Genomic DNA, 23208 nt, shown 5'->3' on the forward strand with positions numbered 1-23208 from the left:
AATTTTCTGCATCTAGCTCTGAAAAAATATTTGGGCTTCTAGCGGTGTGTGGGACTTGGTCTATTAGTCCATCTATACTGACCTCCATCAGGTTGCAAATTAAAAATAATTTTTTTCTGCATCTAGCTCTGAAAAAATATTTGGGCTTCTGGCAGTGTGTGGGACTTGGTCTATTAGTCCATCTATACTGACCTCCATCAGGTTGCAAATTAAAAATAATTTTTTTCTTCATTTAGCTCTGAAAAAATATTTGGGCTTCTAGCAGTGTGTGGGACTTGTTCTATTAGTCCTTCTATACTGACGTCCAGCAGGTTGCAAATTGAATATAATTTTTTTCTGCATCTAGCTCTGAAAAAATATTTGGGCTTCTAGCGGTGTGTGGGACTTGGTCTATTAGTCCATCTATACTGACCTCCATCAGGTTGCAAATTAAAAATAATTTTTTTCTGCATCTAGCTCTGAAAAAATATTTGGGCTTCTAGCAGTGTGTGGGACTTGGTCTATTAGTCCATCTACACTGACCTCCATCAGGTTGCAAATTAAAAATAATTTTTTTCTGCATCTAGCTCTGAAAAAATATTTGGGCTTCTAGCAGTGTGTGGGACTTGGTCTATTAGTCCATCTATACTGACCTCCATCAGGTTGCAAATTGAATAAAAAAATTTTCTGCATCTAGCTCTGAAAAAATATTTGGGCTTCTAGCGGTGTGTGGGACTTGGTCTATTAGTCCATCTATACTGACCTCCATCAGGTTGCAAATTAAAAATAATTTTTTTCTGCATCTAACCCAGCCAATAGTTTTGGCCTAATACCACAGTTTGGCCACTCAGCTCTGCTCGGTTACCATCCATTGTTTTTTTGTGCAAACAACTCCAGAGTTGTGAATTAGTTAACCACCAAAATGAGTGGAAAAAGGCCTGCTGCTGGTGGAAAGGGGAATAGGCGTGTTGGGAAGGGGAAAAAAGGTTGTGTCCGTGGGGTAGGTGCAGAAGAAAGACCATCTTCCAGCCAAACTAAAATGTCTACTTCTTTTAGCGGACAATGTGATAAGATCCCTTTCTTACGGCCACGCCAATCGCTACAAATTCCAGATGAGGCACAAAAACAGCAGGTGCTTCAACGGATATCAAGTGCTCCTTTAAGTGGGCTCTCCTCCACATCAACTTCAACATCACAAATACTCCAGTCCTCAAAGGTGTCACCCAAATCGCACTTGCTTCCTCACAGCTCCCAAATCTCCAGCTGCCCGTCTGAGTATGAGGTAGAACAGATGGTTGAGTCTGCAGAGCTGTTTACTCATACTATAGCCTGGGAATCAGAGGTCGACTCCAGCGCTTCTGTGAATCCAGACGAGGAAATGATCTGCACTGATGCCCAGAATCTTTATGAGTCGGATCCAGGACCAGACGCCGAAGGTTCTGACCATAATGTAGACCCTCATTCCCAAACTGTAACTCCTGTTGGTGGAGACAATGAGGAAGACGATGATAAGACTCAAATACCTGATTGGAGCGACAACTTTAGTTTTTTGTCAGGGCAGGAACAGGTTGGCTCTGAGGACGACGGGTGTGATAACGCACAGGGTGATGATGATGAGGTCGGAGATCACACTTACTGTCAACCCACAGTCAGCCAAGAGATGAGGTCAGCAGAGGAGGTGGAGGAAGATGCTAGTGACGACGAGGTCAGGTTGCGCCTTCCTGGACAGAGACGTAGTACTGGAAGCACGTCAACAACTGCATCCTCAAACACAACTCTGCCTCTCACCACAAGTCGTGGTGGCTCTTCAGGTCGCATGGGTGCTAAGCCTTGCATAGCCTGGGCATTTTTTCAGATCGATAAAGATGACCCAACTCGTGTTATCTGTAACATTTGTCAGCAAAAGCTAAGTAGAGGCCAAAAAATACATAGTTTGAGTACTTCATGCATGAACCGGCACATGGACATGAAGCATAAGTTGCAGTGGGAAGCTCAGTGTGCTACAATGCGGTCTAGCCGGCCGGGCCAACCACCGTCTGCCATATCTTGTGCATCCGCGGCCTCTTCATCCTCTGTGACTGGGGGGACAGCAGTCACACCTGTTTTGGGGCGCAGACCTGCCACCTCTTTACCCGCAACAGCCAGCGTGATTGGCAGGTCATCATTTTCTTTGGAGGTGGTAACACCAGCTGGTCTTGAGCGCTGTCCGACATCGATAGCACCACCTTTGGATCAAGGCAACCTAACATGTCCGCCTGCATCTTCCTCACAGACCGGCAGTTTGCCGGGGACACCCTTATCAACCCCGTCTAAGCACAATAGCCAGCCCTCGGTCCATCAGATGTGGACAAGTAAAAGACCATTTCCTCCTAGCCATGAGAAAGCTAAGAGGTTGAATTTCACCATCTGCAAGCTCTTGGCTACAGAAATGCTGCCTTTCCGCCTGGTGGACACAGAGGATTTTCGAGACCTTATGTCCGTCGCAGTGCCCCAGTACCAGATGCCCAGTCGGCACTACTTCTCAAAGAAAGGTGTGCCTGCGCTCCACCAGCATGTCGCACACAACATCACCGCTTCTTTGAGAAACTCTGTGTGTGACAGGGTGCATTTCACCACAGACACTTGGACGAGTAGGCATGGACAGGGGCGTTACATGTCGCTGACTGGGCACTGGGTAACTATGGTGACAGCAGGACAAGGGGCTGCTGTCCAAGTCTTGCCGTCCCCACGAGTTGTGCGTCAATCCTCTTTATGTCATTTTTCCTCCACTGCTTCTGCCTCCTCAACCTCCTCTCGGTCTTCCACCTGCACCCAAAGCCTGTCTGGTCATGCCACAAGCTTTCTAACTGCGCAGAAGGGATCCTGCACACCTCCTTACTATGCTGGCAGTAGGGCTCAACGTCATCAGGCGGTTTTTACATTGAAATGTCTGGGAAATGTGAGTCACACAGCTGAGGAGTTGTGGTCAGCTCTGGAGAACCAATTTCATGAATGGTTGTCTCCACTGGACCGGAAACCAGGGATGGCCGTGTGCGACAATGCTGCAAACCTGGGTGCGGCCCTTCGCCGGGGCAATGTCACACACGTGCCTTGTATGGCTCACGTGTTGAACCTGGTTGTCCAGCAATTTTTAGCCCACTATCCCAGACTAGATGGCCTTCTGCAGAGGGCACGGTCGCTGTGTGCTCACTTCCGCCGTTCGCATCCCGCAGCTCAGCGACTTACATCTCTACAGAAGTCGTTGGGCCTGCCACTTCACCGGCTAAAATGCGATGTGCCTACCCGGTGGAATTCAACTCTGCACATGTTGCAGCGACTGTGGCAGCACCGACAAGCCCTGGTGCAATACGTTCTGACGTATAGCCTGGGCCAACGAGATTCAGAGGTGGGGCAAATCACGCTGGAGGAGTGGTCTCAGATCAGGGACCTATGCACCCTTCTGCACAGTTTTGAAATGGCGACGAAGATGTTTAGTGCTGACGATGCCATTATCAGCATGACTATTCCGGTGATTTACATGCTGGAGCACATGTTAAACAGAATTCGGAGTCAGGTGGTGGCACAAGAGGAGGTGGAGGAAGTAGAGGAGGAGGAGTTGTATGCGGAAGGGCTAACATCTGCAAGGTCCAGACGGTCGGCAGCACCAAGGCGGCAGGCATGTGAGGGTGGGGGAGATGATTTTACCAGGGCGCATGGTAGCAGCCAAACTAGTGAGGAAGGTGCAGGAGCCCAGGAAGAAGTGGAGGACGAACTGATGGAAGACTCATCAGATGAGGGAGACCTTGATCACATTTCTGTTGTGCGAGGTTGGGGGGAGAGGACAGAGGAAGGAAGCATGATTGCTACCTCGCCACCAACACAACAGGGACTTGGTGCTCCTGGATGCGCAACACACATGAGTGCCTTCTTGCTGCACTACCTGCAACATGACCCTCGAATTGTGAGAATTAGAAATAATCCTGACTACTGGGTTGCCACACTGTTAGATCCCCGGTACAAAAGTAAATTTGCAGAAATTATTCCTGCCATAGAAAGGGATGCACGCATGCAGGAGTATCAGCAGAGACTGTTGCAGAATCTTACATGTGCTTTTCCACAAAATACCAGTGGTGCACGTAGTGAATCTCACAGTTCCAACTTGCCAACCGTGGGACCGTCAAGTGTTCAGCACTCAAACCGTAACAGAACCACAGTATCTGCTGGTAACATCAATTTTGCGGAATCATTTCACCACTTTTTTAGCCCATCCTTTGCAAGGCCACAGGAGACAAGAAGTCTGACACATAGTCAACGCCTAGAGACGATGGTACAGGAGTATCTCCAAGTAAACATTGAAGCCACGACTGTGTCACTGGACCCTTGCTCTTTTTGGGCTTCCAATCTGGATAAATGGCCGGAGCTAGCCACTTACGCCTTGGAGATCTTGTCATGCCCCGCAGCCAGCGTTCTGTCTGAACGTGTGTTCAGCGCTGCTGGTGGTGTGCTGACAGATAAGCGCACGCGGCTCTCCACTGATAATGTAGACAGACTCACGTTCATAAAGATGAACAAATCATGGATCCGAAACGACTTTTCTACCCCTGTGTCATCCTGGGGAGAGTAAAAGCTTGATGATTGGTTAAAATCACCCTACCAACCGTTTTAAGCTTTCAAATTACTAATCATGTTTATCTGTATCTTGACTGGAAAATAATTTGGGCTTTGTAGCAGTGTGCAGCACTGATCCTATTAGGCCATCTATAATATGCTTCACCAGATTTAAAATTAAAAATAATTTTTAGCTGCATCTAGCCCGGAAAATAATTTTGGGGCTCCGAGATGCGCAAGACACATAAGTGCCTTCTTGCTGCACTACCTGCAGCATGACCCTCATATTGTCAGAATTCGAAGTAATCATGACTACTGGGTTGCCACACTCTTAGATCCCCCAAACTTTTCGATCAACCTTTTCATTTTAATAAAGACCAAAAAAATGGTCATTTTTGAAATTATAAGCATTAGCAGGTTGTTAGAAACTGAAATCAAACAGTTTTCAACTCAAAACTTTATTCTAGGTGATGTTACATTTTCACATAGGACCCCTTGTTCGAAAGGAGCTTCTGAACTCTCTCGTCCATTGAATTTGTCAGGTTTTGGATGGTTTCTGCTTCAATTGTTTTGCATGAGGACAGAATACCCTCCCAGAGCTGTTGCTTAGATGTGAACTGCCTCCCGCCATCATAGACACTCCTTTTAATGATGCTCCAAAGGTTCTGAATGGGGTAGAGGTCAGGGGAGCATGGGGGTCACACCATAAGTTTGTCCCCTTTTATGCCCATATCAGCCAGAGATGCAGATGTTTTATGTGCAGCATGAGATGGTGCATTATCATGCAGAAAAATGATCTTGCTGTGAAATACACGGTTCTTCTTCTTGAACCATGGCAGGAAGTGCTGTTTGAGAAAATCCACATACATTATGGAGTTCATCTTTAGCGCCTTCAGGGATCCTAAAGGGGCCGACAATCTCTCTCCCCATGATTCCAGCCCAAAACATTACTCCACCTCCTCCTTGTTGGCGCTGTAGCCGTGTTTGCGTGGGGTGTCCATCAACCAGCCATCCTCCACTCCATTCATCTGGACCATCGAGCGCTGCACGGCACTCATCCGTGAACAAAACAGTTTTGAAATCAGTCTTCATGTAATGTTTGGCCCACTGGAGCCGTTTCTGCTTGTGTGAAGTGGATAGAGGAGGTCGACAGGATGGCATATGCACAGCTGCAAACCTCTGAAGGACCCTGCATCTTGTTGTTCGGGGGACGTTGGAGGCACAAGCAGCTTCAAAAACTTGTCTGCTGCTATGACAAGGCTTTTTTGCCGCTGCTGTTTCAACCTGACGTAATTGCCTGTAGGAAAGAGTCCTCAATTTGCCCTTATCAGCACGCACACGTGTGTACTGTGAATCAGCTACATACTTCTTGATTGCCAAGACACTTCATCCTGATCATCGCACAATGTTGATTGTAGTCATGCCTTGACCTAAACACTCCACAATTTGTTGCTTCTCAGCAGCCGACACATCCTTTTTCTTTCCCATTTTGGCAGAAAATGTAGGCTGCTTAATAATGTGAGAGAGCCTTCTTAAGTAGTCTTGCCTTTCATTGGACACACCTGCCAAACTAATTAGCACAGGTGTCTGCAATTGCTTACAGTGATATAAAGAGCCCTGACACACATCACCATCAATGAGTTTAACTGACAAACAAACAAATTCTTCCCTTATCACTCCTAAACACTTTTTGCATAATAATTTGGAACGCGGTGTACATGTGCTTTTCCACAAAACACCAGTGGTTCACATAGTGAATCTTACAGTTCTAACTTGCCAACCGTGGTCTGTATGGAATTGTTCAATAAAGGGCCCAAAATTAAGATAACATAGATGGGAGAGGTCTCTATGAATAGGAATTCCTAAGTATTTGATACCCTGTGAGGGCCAGGCAAAGGGAAAGTTGGACTGGATGGAATCCTGTATGGATTTAGGGAGGGAGACATCGAGGGCCTCAGACTTCGCTGCATTGATTTTAAAATTTTACCATGTAACAAAGTGATCTATTTCAGCCATAACAGCAGGGATGGATATATGTGATTGAGTGATATATACTAGGACATCATCAGCAAATAGAGAGCACTTGTACTCGGTGCCTCCCACCTCAATCCACCTAATATTGGGGTTATGGCGAATTGATGAGAGCAGGTGCTCCGTCACTAGGATGTATAAGAGAGGGGACAGAGGACATCACTGCCTTGTCCCATTGGTGATTGTGAAAGGTGATGAAAATGTTCTGACGCACCCCCTGGGCCTTGGGACACCCGGAGCCGGACCCTTTTTGGTGGATGCTGGTGGTTGTAGTCTTCGTGGCGGCGATCCGGTTCCGTGGCTCAGGGCGGTCAAACCAGTGGCGGAACTATTTATGTGGTTTTGATGTTTAAATGTCCGACTACGCCACCCGTGGATTGCGGTCAGAGTGAACCGCCGCTACAGGGCAGACCGCTAAGGCTGGTGTTGTGGGTGCAGCAGAGCGTAGCATAACTCCCCACGGGAGGAGTATAGCCTCAGGGCAGTGTATGCGGAGGATGGGGGTGATGGTGCAGGGCAGCAGCAGTAACGACACGGAGTCAGTGATGCAGTTCAGGGCCTTTACTCACAGTTCTTATTATCCAGACCACATCTGCAGGTAACGGCTGCCCACGTCGTACTGTGCTCACCAGGTGAGGGGCTCAGACAACTCCCAGATAACTTTGGAGCGCTTCACAGGACCCCCTTTGTGTGTCCTTTGTCTGGCCTTTCTTACCAACACTTCTGTCCGGCTGCCTCGGGCCTCCTCTTGGTAAACTTGGCGCCAGTTTCCCTGACCCTATGTGGTGCCTTCCTAGCGGGTGGAGCAAGGGGCTGCGCCACATAAAATGTCAGAGCCTCCGGTTTCTAGCTGAGGGTCGTTTCCTGCCTCCACTAGTTCGGGGACCGGTCTCCCCCTTTGGCCTGACCCATCCACGCAGGTGGATTCGGGCGTGCGGTGGCGACTCGCCCGTCCGCACCCCTGGGATCCCTTCATTCCTCGTTCCTGGAGCCTTCTCCGCTCCTCTTCCTTCCTTCTCCCTCTTGCAGGCCTGGGCCTCTGTTACTAGGCCCGCCTCCGGAGCAGAGCTCATGCAGAGCCCCTGCTCCCTGCCACTTCTGCTCAGACTTCTCTGCACTGAACTAAGATGGTGCCCACCTTTTATACTCCCTTCTCAATGCACCCAGGAACTGCTTCCTCCCTGCTCCTGCACTGCAGGGTTCCCCTTCCTCAGTGTTCCCTCCCCCCACTCCAGCCAGGGACAGGGACTGTCGTGCCCATCTCAGGGGCATATTGGTCGCCCTGCCCCACGGCAATGTGGTGTAATGCATGCAGGTGTCGGGTCCTGATCCACACTCCATCCTTATCTGAGAGTGAGATATCACACCTCTGGGTGAGGTGCAATACGTCTGTAGCAACTGAGCCCTCGGTGCTACAGTTCCATTTATCTTCAGCCTAGGTGACGTATTGTGATACAGGGCCGTGATTTTGGCTATAAAAGGGTCCCCTAGACCCCTACCCCAAGCTTTTTAAGAGAATCATATATGGCGTGCCAGGAGACTCTATGGAATGCTTTCTCAGCATCCAACGAGAGTATCTACTTACAAATTTTTAACTGCATCTAGCCCAGGAAATACTTTGTGCCTAGTAGCAGTGTCTGCTAGTCAGCGGATTATCCCGGCTGTTAAGCAAGCTACACCACCTGCAGTTTGGACACTTAATTTTTTCAAAGGAAATGCTTCGGGACCACGGGATACTTAGTGAAGAGCATCAGGAGGCACCCCAAGGCATAGGGGCTGGGACTGGCACTAGGATGCCTTGCGGTGGACAGCCGAGCTCGATCCTTATAAAAGCTTTTTAACTGCAGCAGCTTTAGTGGACGCTACTGGAGCTGGAATTACGCGGCTGCTGGCATGAGACTTGCCCTCCAATAGATCCTTGTAAATGGATTTAAAGTGTATTCATTCAAATTAGAGGGACAATTTAAATTAAAAAGCTTAGAGCTGCCTCCACCACAGGGGGGCTCTCTCGACCCACCAGCGGACAGGCACCAGTATTGGGAGAGGGGGGCTGGCCGTCAGGGTTCACCGCGGCTCTGGCACAAACCCGGCGACACGGAGGTGGCACGGGCAGGAGCGGACTGGCCGTCTCGGCTTCTCACTTTTTGGATTTTAGAAGGGCATGACATGCCTATATCTGTGTCTCCCCCTCCTTTTACTCCTCCACCTCTTTTCTTTTCGCATGACTATATGTACTTGTCACTTTTCCATGTGTTAGTTGTGTCTTCTGAGCAGTTTGTCAGCTTTTGGACACCTTTGAAGGTGTTTTCTATGTGTTTCTATGTGTTTTTGTTTGCCTGCCATTGATTTTAACGGTGTTCGAAGGTGTTCGACGAACAGTTCGACGAACAGTTCGGCGAACACACGGGTGTTCGACGAACCGAACCGAACTCGAACACTACGGGGGTGGCTCAACACTAGTGCTCATCCATTATTTCTGTGTCCATACTTGAAATGTAAACTGTCATCAAGATTTTCCCCTTAACTAACTACTTGGGCTTTACCTGACTTTTAGTGATGGGCGAGCACTAAAATGCTCGGGTACTCGTTGCTCGGATCGAGCAAATTGGAATACTCGTGTGCTCGACCCGAGCAATGAGCCCAATGTAAGTCTATGGGAAACTCGAGCATTTTTCAGGCGGCTTCCCCCTCAGAGGGCATAAAAATTGCCCAAATTGATGGGAACAGTGCTCAAATGACATGGGAACAGCATGGGGAAGACCCCTGGAAGCATCTTCGACTCACAGATCACTGCTGTCAGAAACATGGTCAGAGTATTACACCACTTTTACGAACTCAGAATAAAACATACAAAAACGAAACCAAAATGGATTTTCCTGGGAAATATGTTAAGGAACATCCTTTCCAGGGTAATGACTTGTATATAAGGCAAAATAAATAAACAAAAACAAAAATACTCTTCCAGAACTTGGGCTTTGTTCACACGTAGCGTTTTTGATGCATTTTTGCACTTTTGAATTGCTTTCAACCAAGACAAATGCATTCACCAGGAAATGGTATTTTAACATTTTACCACCTTATCTGGCCATGTGGTGTGTGACACATCATCAGACACATGCATACAGTGATGAAAAGACATGGGAACAGCATGGGGAAGACCTTTGGAAGCATCTCTGACTCCCAGGTCACTGTCTAAAAGTGTGCACATCATAAGTGATCCTTGGAGCATGCGAAGATGCCTCCCCCCATGCACCTGTCATTGCAGACTTGCAACAATCACCGTCCACATCCTTGTCCCACTGCAGCGTTCAGTTGTCCCTACCCCATTTCTTGGAATGCAAGCACAAGTATGCAGCCACCCACCCACCCACAGGCTGCAATACTATACTGCCAAATTTTTGACAGCTGCTTGCGCTTGAAATGTGGCCTTTTAGGCTCGTGGAGACGGAAGCTTTTCACAACCTAATGCCGGCGGTGGCCGGGTGTCCATACTCGGTCCGCAGCTGCCACTATATTTCCCTGTATCACCTCCGCCTTCCACAAGCAAGGGTCCCACAACATTAGCCGTGCCCTCCCCAGTGCACTTACTGGGAAGGACCGCCTAACCACAAACAGGTAGACAGGTGAATGTGGCCAGGGACGGTGCAGAGCCAGTCCACAACTCTTTTTGATAAGAGTTGTATTTAGCACGGTGAAAGGACTGGCATAGAGGGAAACCGTATCTACCCTGCATGTCATTTCTCCCAGGAAGTCCTCTCAAGCTGCTTGCAATTGAAATGTGGCCTGAACATTACTGCTGGTACTTTTCTGTGGGAATTTGCTTGCCTCCTACCAGCCTGGAATATTTCCAGCAAACTATGGTACGACGCCATGGTATTAGCACTGCCCCCAGTACTAGTAGCAAAGCCATCCCCAATTTCCTTCTCAGGAATTTTATTTGGTAGACTGAGTGGCAGCCCAAATACATTTTCTCACAAAGGAGCTGAAGATAGAGTGGCAGTATGTGCAAGTTTCTCCAGCCTGATATTAGAGGGTGAACGGCAGCACATTGGATCAGTGGTTAGCACTGAAGCCTTGCAGTGCTGGGAACCTGAGTTCAAATGCCAGCAAGGACAACATCTGCAAGGACTTTGTATGTTCTCCCCGTGTTTGCGTGTGTTTACTCGTCAGTAGTGTTGAGCATTCCGAAACTGAAATATCGGGTATCAACCGATATTCGCAGTATCGGAGTTCCGATACTGAGTTCCGATACTTTTAGAATATCGAAAACCGGAATCGGAAGTTCCCATAATGCCTGCGCTCTGCAGTGTCTCTGAAGGATGACAAGCTGGATGGCAGTGCTCAGCTTACTGTACTTGTCATTTAGTGTTAAAGGATTTATTAAAAAAAATAATAGTGTTTTCATGCACCGTCTCTTTAAAAAAGCCGGCCGGCAATTCAGCATCGGTACCCGACAATTTATAACAGATAGAATAGAGCATCACACATAGAATAGATACATAGAAACATGTCAGTCACATATATAATAAGTTCAGTGATAGTGTTGATTACTGTACTTGTGATTTAGTGTTAAAATAAAGGATTTATTAAAAAAAAAAATTGGCGTGGGGTTCCCCGTAATTTTAGTCTCTAGCGGAGGTTAAGCAGATGGCTGGAGCAGATATTTGAAGCCTGGGAAGGGGGTAATACCCACGGAGCTTCCCAGGCTACTAATATCAGCCCCCAGCTGAATACCTAGCCTTTACTAGATATTAAAATGGGGGACCCCCAAAAATTGATGTGGGGTCCCCCCTATTTTAATAGCTAGCAAGGCTAGGCAGACAGCTGGGGGCTGATATTAATAGCCCAGGAAGGGTGCCATGAATATTGGCCCCCTCCCAGGGTAGAAACACCAGCCGTCAGCCGCCCCAGAAATCGCTCATCCAATGAACTCAGCTCACTTCATGCACATCACTGACTGCGTGGGAGAATTCTCCTGAGCATGCGGTGAGCGTGAGAGAATTCTTCTGCTGAAGCGCTGATCGCAGGAGAATTTTCCCACGCTGTCAGTGACGTGCATGAGGTGAGCTCATGTCCAATGACAGCGTGGGAGATTTCTCCTGCGCTCATCGCTTGAGCAGGAGAATTCTCCCACGCTGGGATGGCATTGAGATGACAGGCTGGATCACAGCTTGTCATCCTTCAGAAACACTGCAGAGCGCAAGCATTCTTGCGCTCTGCAGTGTCTATGAAGGACGGCATGCTGGATGGCAGCGCTCAACTGCGATCCAGCCTGTCATCTCAATGCCATCCCAGCATGGGAGAATTCACCTGCTGAAGCGCTGAGTGCAGGATAATTTTTCCACGATGTCAGTGACGTGCATGAGATGAGCCGAGATCATTGGACATGACCTCAGCTCATCTGGATGCCGTCACAGCCAGACACTGAGGAGCGCAAGCATGCCTGCGCTTCTCAGTGTCTGCGGCATGGCAAGCTGGATCGCAGCCGAAAGCTGCGATCCAGCCTGTCATGTGAATGTAGCAGAGTTGAAGCCGTCGTGGGAACCATGGAAAGGTAAGGATGATGTTGCTTTATTATTTTACTTTTATTGCAGAAGACATTGGCTACAGCAGGAATGGGCGTGATGGCAAGTATGGTTTAATTTAGAACATTAAAAAATTGTGTGTTTATTTCAATTAAAGGACTTTATTCTGGGTGTTGTGTTTTTTTTACATACTTTACTAGAAATTCATGGCGGTCATGTCTAATATTGGCGTGACCCCATGAATTTCAGGTTTAGCGCCTGCTGATAATGCCTAGCTGGCCCTAATCCCTTTATTACCCAGTGAGCCACTGCACCAGGGCCCTGGATGAGTTGGGTACAGCGCCAGAAGATGGTGCTTCTATGAAAGCGCCATTTTCTGGGGTGGCTGCGGACTGCAATTTGCAGCTGGGGAGGGGTCCAGAAAGCTTGGGCCTCCCTGCGCTGCGGATTCCAGCCCCCAGCTGCCTAGATGCACTTGGCTGGACACAAAATAGGGCGAAGCCCCACGTATTTTTTTTTTAAATTATTTCATGAAATTCATGAAATAATTAAAAAAAAAGGGCTTCCCTATATTGTTGTGTTCGGCCAGGTATAAATAGGCAGCTGGTGGTTGGGGGCAGCCCGTTCCTGCCTGCTGTACCTGGCTGGACACAAAAATAGGGCGAAGCCCCAAGTATTTTTTTTTTTTAATTATTTCATTGCGCAGCAAATTCTCCACGCTGTCAGTGACGTGCATGAGGTGAGCTGAGTTCATTGGACATGAGCTCACCTGATGCACGTCAATGACAGCGTGGGAAAATTTTCTTGCGCTCAGCGCTTCAGCAGAAGAATTCTCTCACGATGACTGGATGTGCCATTTCTGGGGCGGCTGGCGGCTGGTGTTTCTAGCCTGGGAGGGGGCCAATATTCATGGCACCCTTCCTGGGCTATTAATATCAGCCCCCAGCTGTCTGCCTAGCCTTTGCTAGCTATTAAAATAGGGGGGACCCCACGTCATTTTTTTGGGGGTCCCCCATTTTAATAGCTAATAAAGGCTAGGTATTCAGCTGGGGGCTGATATTAGTAGCCTGAGAAGCTCCGTGGGTATTACCCCCTTCCCAGGCTTCAAATATCTGCCCCAGCCATCTGCTTAACCTCCGCTAGAGACTAAAATTACGGGGAACCCCACGCCAATTTTTTTTTTAATAAATCCTTTATTTTAACACTAAATGACAAGTACAGTAATCAACACTATCACTTTACTTCTTATATAATTGACTGACATGTTTCTATGTATTTAATCTATGTGTGATGCTCTATTCTTTCTGTTATAAATTGTCGGGTACCGATGCTGAATTGCTGGCCGGCTTTTTTAAAGAGATGGTTCATGAAAACACTATTATTTTTTTTAATAAATCCTTTAACACTAAATGACAAGTACCGTAAGCAACACTATCACTGTACTTCTTATATATGTGACTGGCATGTTTCTAGCTATCAAATCTATGTGTGATGCTTTATTCTTTCTGTTCTAAATTGTCGGGTACCGGTGTATGCCGCTGCTGAATTGCCGGCTTTTCAAGTAATACATTCTACATTATTGTTAGTTGTTTTCCTTCATGTAGAATTAACCTACAAGGAAAGAAAGGGTTTATTTTCATTCCGATATTTGTATCCCATTGACTAACATTTGTTTCCGGTATCGGAATCGGCGATATCCGGTATTTTTTGGGTATCGGTCCGATCCAATCCGATCCGATATTTCCCGATATCAGAAGGTATCGCTCAAAACTACTCCTCAGTAAAAAGCAGCCATAGAGTGTCCGGGAACTTTCCCACACACTTTTCTTAGCCAGGACTGCTTCTCAGCAGGGTTGGACGTTCCCACCAGAGAATCCTCTGGTGTGCCTTGGCTTCTACCTCAGGAGAGTTCGTGAGAGAGCTAACTTTGCAGCTGCTATGGGGTTCTTGAGCTGGGGAGAAAGGTGAGCCCTCAGAATCAAATCCTCTGATGGGCACAATGTTTTTCAATCTGAAACAGCCTCTCAGTGGGATTGTATTTCACCACAGCCATATTCTTTAGCTCAGTGAAAGGACTGGCATAGAGGGAAACCGTATCTACCCTGGCTGTCATTTCTCCGTCACCAGGTTCTGCCCATTGTCACACACAACCATGCCTGGCTGTATGTTCAGCTGTGAGAGCCACAGATGAGGCTGCTGTGTTACAGCTTTCAACAACTCTGCAGCACTGGTCGGTTTGTCAATTAAGCATTAAGCATATTATCTTCAGCACAGCCTGTTGCCGCTTGGCCAAGGCAGTGCTGCAGTGCTGTCAGCTTGTGACCGATTTGGTCATTTCGGAGATGGAGGAGGAGGTGCATGAGCTGAACAATGTGATTACATTGAGGTTAAATTGGTGATGCTGTTTTATATACTAAAGAAATATCCTGTTGTTTTGTTTTTTTTACGTTATTTTTAAGACAAATGCATTTACCGGGAAATGTCATTTTAACATTTTACAACCTTATCGGGCAATGTAGTGTGTGATACATCATCAGACACATCCTTTTTTATTTATGATGGAGGGACTCTGAAAGTCATAAAGCCTATTTTTATAGGGACATCAGACGTCCCTTACTATTCTTAAAAGGCCAGCAGTCGGCCCTAGCTATTGTTAGAGAGCCATAAGCCGGCTATGCTTTGTTGTTCCCATTATTAACAATTGGGTCTCCTAAACTGTTATTGCGTATCCAGTGACTGCAAGGGCTGCCAAAATTTTGGATGCAACCCAATAGCCCTTTGAAGAGACATAGAGGAGGGTCTCATTAAAAAATGTTCCCATTATAAAGGAGCGGGTCTCCTATAGTGGTAATGCCCATGCTGTGACTGCAAGGGCTACCAAAATTTGGGAAAAAGCCCACTGAGAATTTAAAGACACATAGAGCAGGGCCACAGTAACAAGGTATGACATGTTCCCATTAGAAAGGAGAGGGTCTGCTATACAATAATAGGGTATGCAGTGAGTCCAACGACTGACCAATTTTAGAAAAAACCCCACTAAGAATGTAAAGACACACGGAGCAGGGCCACTGTAACAAGGTACGACATGTTTACATTAGAAAGGAGAGGGTCTGCTATACACTTATAGGGTATGCAGTGAGTCCAACGGCTGACCAATTTTAGGAAAAACCCCACTAAGAATTTAAAGACACAGAGAGCAGAACCACAGTAACAAGGTACGACATGTTCCCATTAGAAAGGAGAGGGTCTGCTATACACTAATAGGGTATGCAGTGAGTCCAACGGCTGACCAATTTTAGAAAAAACCCCACTAAGAATTTAAAGACACATAGAGCAGGGCCACAGTAACAAGGTACGACATGCTCCCATTGGAAAGGAGAGGGTCTGCTATACACTTATAGGGTATGCAGTGAGTCCAACGGCTGACCAATTTTAGGAAAAACCCCAGTAAGAATTTAATGACACATAGAGCAGAGCCACAGTAGCAAGGTACGACATGCTCCCATTAGAAAGGAGAGGGTCTGCTATACAGTTATAGGGTATGCAGTGAGTCCAACGGCTGACCAATTTTAGGAAAAACACCACTATGAATTTAAAGACACACAGAGCAGGGCCACAGTAACAAGTGCGACATGTTCCCATTAGAAAGGAGAGGGTCTGCTATACAGTTATAGTGTATGCAATGAGTCCAACGGCTGACCAATTTTAGGAAAAACCCCACCAAGAATTTAAAGACAGACAGAGCAGGGCCACAGTAACGACAAATTCCCATTAGAAAGGAGAGAGTCTCCCATAGTGTTGGCCTATGCAGTGAATGCAAGGGCTGCCAAAAATTTGGAGGCACTTCAATGCCCCTTGGAAGAGACGTGGAGGAGGGCCTCATAAAAAAATGTTCCCATTAGAAAGGAGCGGGCCTCCTATACTTGTAATGTCCATTCACTAAGTGTATGGGCTGACAAATATTTACCCCTGGGGGATATACATGAACATACTGTATGAAATACATTTTTTTACAGGCATCATAACCACCCTTTACAAAAATTATGTGGGTGTTGCATCACGGACCACGGTCACCCTGGTGATATGGTGGTGGAGGATGAGGAGAAGGAGGAGGACAAAAGCAAATAGACAAAATCAGGAAGCGTACATCCATGTGTGAGTGTGAAAAGGTGCATGGGAATACACCTCCCAAGAAAATACACTGGATTTGAGTTTATGTTACGCTGCTATCATTCGGTGGTGTTGAGAAGTCTGGCCCAATCCAGCCCTTGTTCATTTTTATAAGAGTCAGCCTGTCAGCATTTTCAGTTGACGGACGGATGCGCTTCTCAGTTATAATTCCACCAGCGGCACTAAAAACCCGCTCTGATAAAACGCTGACGGCAGGGTAGGCCAGGACCTCCAAGGCATAGAGAGCCAGTTTGTTCCACGTATCCAGCTTGGATACCCAATAATTAGAAGGCACAGAGGAATCAGGGAGGATGTTGGTACGTTCGGCAAGGTACTCCCTTCCCTCAGCATCTTCCCAAACTTTGCACTCCTTGTGAGAGTACCCCGCTCCTCAGGGCCTGTGCGATGGGAGGGTCTGAGAAAATTCTCCCAGAACTTTGACAGTGTTTCCCTGCCTCTGCTGGATTGAAGTTGTGTCTCTCTCACCTGTACTCCTTGGTTGTCCAACGAAGTGTGCCCTCTGCTGCCAGCGTTTTCAGGTGGGAATTTTTTTAATAGTTCCGCAACAAGGGCCTTCTGGTACTGCTCCATTTTTGTAGACCTGTCCACCTCAGGAATAAGAGATATAAAGTTCTCCTTGTAGCATGGGTCTAGAAGTGTCACAAACCAGTAATGACTGTCACCCAAAATTTTGAGAACGTGAGGGTCATGGGAAAGGCAGCATAACATAAACTCAGCCATGCATGCCAGACTACTAACAGGCAAGACTTCCATGTCCTCACCAAGAGGATGACTGACCATGCTCTCCTCCTCCTCCTCCTCTCTGTCCTCTGGCCATCCTTGCTGAACAGACGGTATGACAGCTGTGCAGGTAGTACCATCTATAGTGTACGAAACTAGCTGCTGTCCTTCCTCCTCCTCTTCCTCATTGTCACCCAATCCACGTTGGGATGAGATTAGGCTTGGCTGTGTGTAATCACCCTGTATGGTTCCTTGCCCCATCTCATCGTGCTCCACCTGCAATGCATCCTTTTTGATTGTGAGCAGAGAGTGTTTCAGAAGACAGAAAAACGGGATGGTGATGCTAATTATGGCGTCATCGCTGGGCACCATCTTGGTGGAGTCGTCAAAGTTTTGTCATCGCTGCGCACCATCTTGGTGGAGTCCTCATAGTTTTGGAGGAAGGTACATATGTCTGACATCCATGTCCACATCTGAGGTCTTATGTGTGGAGTCTGAACTGAAAACCGACTGCCTTGTTGATGCTGGTACTCAACAACTACCCTCTTCTGCTCACAAATCCTTCCCAACATCTGCAGGGTAGAGTTCCAACGCGTGGGGACATCACACACCAATCTGTGAGCCGGAAGCTGCAAACGCTGCTGAAACACTGCAAGGGCGGCGGAAGCTGTAGCTGAGTTTCTAAAATAGGCACACAGGCGGCGTACTTTAACAAGCAGATCTGGCAGCTCCGGGTAGGATTTGAGAAACTGCTGAACCATGAGGTTAAGCACCTGTGCCAGGCATGGTACGTGTGTGAGCTCACCTCGCCTCAGAGCCGCCACCAGGTTCCGGCCATTGTCACACATGACCATGCCTGGCTGTAGGTTCAGCGGTGTGAGCCACAGATCTGCCTGCTCTTTCAGAGCTGTCCACAACTGTTCAGCATTGTGTGGTTTTTCACCTAAGCATATTTGCTTCAGAACAGCCTGTTGCCGCTTGGCCAAGGCAGTGCTGCAGTACTTGCAGCTTGTAACTGATGTGGTCATTTCGGAGATGGAGGCTGAAGAGGAGGAGGAGGCTGAGGAGGATGAGGTGCATAATCTGTAGACTGTGGGGGCAACCCTGATTGGCCTATGGCCCACAATCCTTGGCGTCGGGAGGATGTGTTCCGTCCCAAGGTCCGACTCAGTCCCGTCTTCCACTAAGTTAATCCAGTGTGCCGTCCCCGAAATGTACCGTCCCTGCCCACAAGCACCCGTCCACGTGATCGTGGTTAGGTGGACTTTCCCGGTAACTGCGTTGTTGAGAGCACGGCTAATGTTTTGGTACACGTGCTTGTGTAATGCGGGGACAGCACACCGGGAGAAATAGTGGAGGCTGGGAACCAAGTACCGAGGGACGGCCGCTGCCATCAGGTTGTGGAATGCTTACGTCTCCACGAGCCTAAAAGGTGACATTTTGAGCGCAAGTGAGAATTTAGTAGTGTGGCCATGAAGCGTTGGCTGCATATTTGCGCTTGCGTTCCAAGGACTGGGGTATGGACAACTGAACGCTGCACTGGGACAAGGACATGGACGTGCTTCCTGATGCAGCTACTTGAGAGTGTGCAACGACAGTTGCAGGGCAGGAGGCGTCTTCGCATGCACCATGGTCAGGGGATTAACTTGCATACAGAACAGCGGAAGAAGCAATGGTGCCACCCGCAGACACTGTTCCTGGACCCTGGGGTTCGGCCCACAAAGTCGGGTGCTTTGCTGCCATGTGTTTGATCATGTTGGTGGTGGTCAGGTTGGTCGTTTTGCTACCCCTGCTGATGCTGGCCTTGCAGGTAGTGCAAATGGCCATTTTGGGGTTATCGGCAGAGTCTTTAAAAAACAACCAGAGTCAGGAACACCTAACAGTTGTACTGGCAACTTCCTTTGTGTTGGTGTTATGGGGAACGATTGCCTGCCTTCTGTCTGCAGCCACCACACTGCTTCTTCCTGCCTGTTGGGGTGCTCTGCCTTTCTCCCCCTGTGTGCTGCTGTCCTCGCTCTGCATGTCCTCCTGCCAGGTTGGGTCAGTTACTATATTATCCACCACCTTGCCTACCACTTCCACACCTTGGTCCTCCTCCTGACTTTCTGGCAATTGTGTCTCATCATTGTCCACCTCTTGTGACACTTTCCCAATGTTGCCTTCATGTGACCTTGGCTGCTCAAATACTTGGGCATCGCTACATGCGATCTCCTCATGCCTCGCTTCAAGTGGACTGGGCGAGAGGCCCGAATCTATAAATGGAAAAGTGAACAGCTCTTCAGAGTGTCCAAGTGTGGGATCAGTTGTCTCTGGGTACTCGGCATGGTGGGAGGAAGGAGGATTAGGGTGAGGAATATGCGGTCCAGACTCACGGCAACTGAGACTTGACCGTGTGGAAGGCAGGGTGGTGATGGTGGCTAAATGACTGGAAGCATTATCCACTATCCAACCAACAACCTCTTGACACTGCTCTGGGTTCAATAGTGGTGCACTGCGGTCCCCTAGAAATTGGGACAGGAAGGTCAGGCGAGAAGATGTGGGTGCTTGTTGTGGCACAATTTCGGCTTGCCCATGGCCTTGTCCTCGGCCTCTGCATGCACCATTACCATCACGTCCAGTTCCCCATCCCTTGCCATGTGCCTTGCCCATTTTAAATGGAGGACAGTATGTTCCACGCATGGTTGCACTACTGGTCTGTATGATGTGCTCTCCCTGCTGTAAGCAGTTCAGATTTGCCTCTACAGCATTGGAGGAGAAAAAGAGCGCTGAAGCATGTCAGATCCAGTCAGCTACAGAGTGGCACTTACAAGCTTTTGGGTAAACCGCTTGCAAACATGATGTCCTTGCCTAAGAAACTGGCACCTCTGATTGACCACAATGGTGGCTCATGCAATTAAAAATCCCTCCAATCTGGAGATTAGAAAGGATTTTTAATTCTAGGTAAATTGCCACTCCCACAAAGAACAACATCTTCAAGGAGCTTGTATGTTCTCCCTCTGTTTGCCTGTGATTCCTTCAGGTTCTATGGTTACCTCCCACACTCCAGAGCCATACTGATCAGGAATTTAGATTGTGAGCTCCAATGGGGACAGTGATGAAAATGTATATAAAGCACCGCTGAATTTGATGACTAAAAAAGTAAGCATAATAAATGAAGAAAAATAAATTGCAATAATGCCTGTTTTCACAAGCACTTGCAATTTTCTCCATTTAAGAAGTTGAGATAAGCCATTCATGGAGGAAAATCTCAATAAAAGGTTCTGTTTATTCTGTTCAAGATCATGTAACCTGTAGACTGTTATCCTGCAAGGGCAGGGTTCTCTCTTCCCTCTTTTCCTGTCTGTCATTGTTTGTTCATTGTATTTTATATTTATACACTGCTCAAAAAAATAAAGGGAACACTCAAATAACACATTCTAGATCTGAATGAATGAAATATTCTCATTGAATACTTTGTTCTGTAAAAAGTTGAATGTGCTGACAACAAAATCACACAAAAATCATCAATGGAAATCAAATTTATTAACCAATGGAGGCCTGGATTTGGAGTCACCACCAAAATTAAAGTGGAAAAACACACTAAAGGCTGATCCAACTTTGATGTAATGTCCTTAAAACAAGTCAAAATTAGGCTAATTATTGTGTGTGGCCTCCACGTGCCTGTATGACCTCCCTACAATACCTGGCCATGCTCCTGATGAGGTTGTGGATGGTTTCCTGTGGGATCGACTCCCAAACCTGGACTAAAGCATCCTCCAACTCCTGGACAGTCTGTGGTGCAACGTGACATTGGTGGATGGAGCAAGACATGATGTCCCAGATGTGCTCAATCAGATTCAGGTCTGGGGAATGGGCGTGCCAGTCCACAGCTTCAAAGCCTTCATCTTGCAGGAACTGCTGACACACTCCAGCCACATGAGGTCTGGCATTGTCCTGCATTAGGAGGAACCCAGGGCCAACTGCACCAGCATATGGTCTCACAAGCAGTCTGAGGATCTCATCTCGGTACCTAATGGCAGTCAGGCTACCTCTGACGAGCATATGGAGGGCTGTGCGGCCCTCCAAAGAAATGCCACCCCACACAATTACTGACCCACTGCCAAACCGGTCATGCTGAAGGATGTCGCAGGCAGCAGATCGCTCTATACAGCGTCTCCAGACTCAGTCACGTCTATCACATTTGCTCAGTGTGAACCTGCTTTCATCTGTGAAGAACACTGGGCGCCAGTGGTGACTTTGCCAATCCTGGTGTTGTGTGGCAAATGCGAAGGGTCCTGCACGGTGTTGAACTGTGAGCACAACCCCCATCTGTGGACGTTGGGCCCTCATACCACCCTCATGGAGTCGGTTTCTAATCATTTGAGCAGACACATGCACATTTGTGGCCTGCTGGAGGTCATTTTGCAGGGCTTTGGCAGTGCTCCTCCTGTTCCTCCTTACACAAAGGCAGAGGTAGCGGTTCTGCTGCTGGGTTGTTGCCCTCCTACGGCCCCCTACATATCTCCTGGTGTACTGGCCTGTCTCCTTGTAGCGCCTCCAGCCTCTGGACACTACGCTGACAGACACAGCAAACCTGACAGACTCAGAAAGAGAATAGGAGGGATCCAATGGCTGGATGTCCTTAAGGACAAAAATGTCCAGGAAGGATGGGAAATTTTTAAAAATGAGATTCTCAAAGCACAATTGTTAACAATCCCGAAAAGTAGGAAGAATGGGAAGCATTTAAGGAAACCAGGATGGATGAACACAGAACTTAAACACATGCTAAAAAGAAAGAAAGAAATGTTTATTAAATGGAAAGAGGGAGGCATATCTAAAAAAGATTATAATGCAGTCTGCAGATCCTGCAGGGCACGTATCAGTTAGCTAAAGCTGACAATGAATTAAGGCTTGCAAGAGATGTCAAAAGCAATAAAAAAGGATTTTGGGGGTATGTCAAAAATAAAAGAAAAGTCAAAGATGCTATAGGATTTTTACAGGATGAAAATGGAGAAATGGTAAGAGAGGATGTTGAGAAGGCCGAACTTTTTAATTCCTATTTTCCATCTGTTTTCTCTCAGAAATAAAATGTAACATCAACTGATCTTCACTGTCCTTTTAAAGGAATAGAGGAATCCAAGTTATCTGTAAACAGAAAGATTGTGAGGGAATATTTAGCTAACATAAATGAGTTCAAGTCTCCAGGTCCAGATGAATTACACCCCAGAGTACTGAAGGAGATCGTAGAAGAAATTTTAGAACCACTCTCCATAATCTTTGAAAATTCTTGGAGAACAGGAGAAGTCCCAGAAGACTGGAGAAGAGCAAATGTTGTTCCTATCTTCAAAAAGGGGAAGAAGGTGGACCCAGGGAACTATAGGCCGGTGAGTCTGACTTCTATACCAGGAAAGATCTTTGAACAAATTATTAAACAACATGTATGTAAGTACATGGATAAGAATGAAGTGATTAACCAGAGTCAGCATGGGTTTGTAACTAACAAGTCATGTCAGACTAACTTAATTTCCTTCTATGACAGAATCACTGACTGGGTGGATCAGGGAAATGCTGTAGATATAGTATATCTTGACTTCAGCAAAGCATTTGACAAAGTATCTCACACCATCCTTATTGAAAAAATGACCAAGTATGCAATGGACCAGGCAACTGTTAGGTGGATTCATAACTGGCTTAGTGATCGGACTCAAAGGGTGGTTGTAAATAGCTTCACATCCAGCTGGATGAATGTCTCAAGTGGGGTTCCACAGGGCTCCGTCCTGGGACCTATATTGTTCAACATCTTTATCAATGATTTAGATGAAGGAATTGAGGGTAAACTGATTAAATTTGCTGATGACACAAAGCTAGGAGGGATAGCTAATACTAGAGAAGAGAGAGAGAGGATTCAAAAAGACCTAAATAAACTGGAGCAGTGGGCAGCAACCAACAGAATGGTTTTTAACAGGGAAAAATGCAAAGTACCACATCTGGGCAATAAAAATGAAAAAAGCATATACAGAATGGGAGGAATAGAGCTGAGCAACAGTACATGTGAAAAAGACTTAGGTATACTAATAGATCATAGACTGAACATGAGTCAACAGTGTGATGCAGCAGCAAAAAAGGCAAATACAATTCTGGGATGTATTAACAGAAGCATACAGTCTAGATCACGTGAAGTCATTATCGGTCTTTA

The sequence above is a fragment of the Phyllobates terribilis genome, unplaced genomic scaffold, assembly GCF_046119375.1.
Source record: "Phyllobates terribilis strain yellow unplaced genomic scaffold, ASM4611937v1 Scaffold_3__8_contigs__length_932513732, whole genome shotgun sequence".
Classification (NCBI taxonomy): domain Eukaryota; kingdom Metazoa; phylum Chordata; class Amphibia; order Anura; family Dendrobatidae; genus Phyllobates; species Phyllobates terribilis.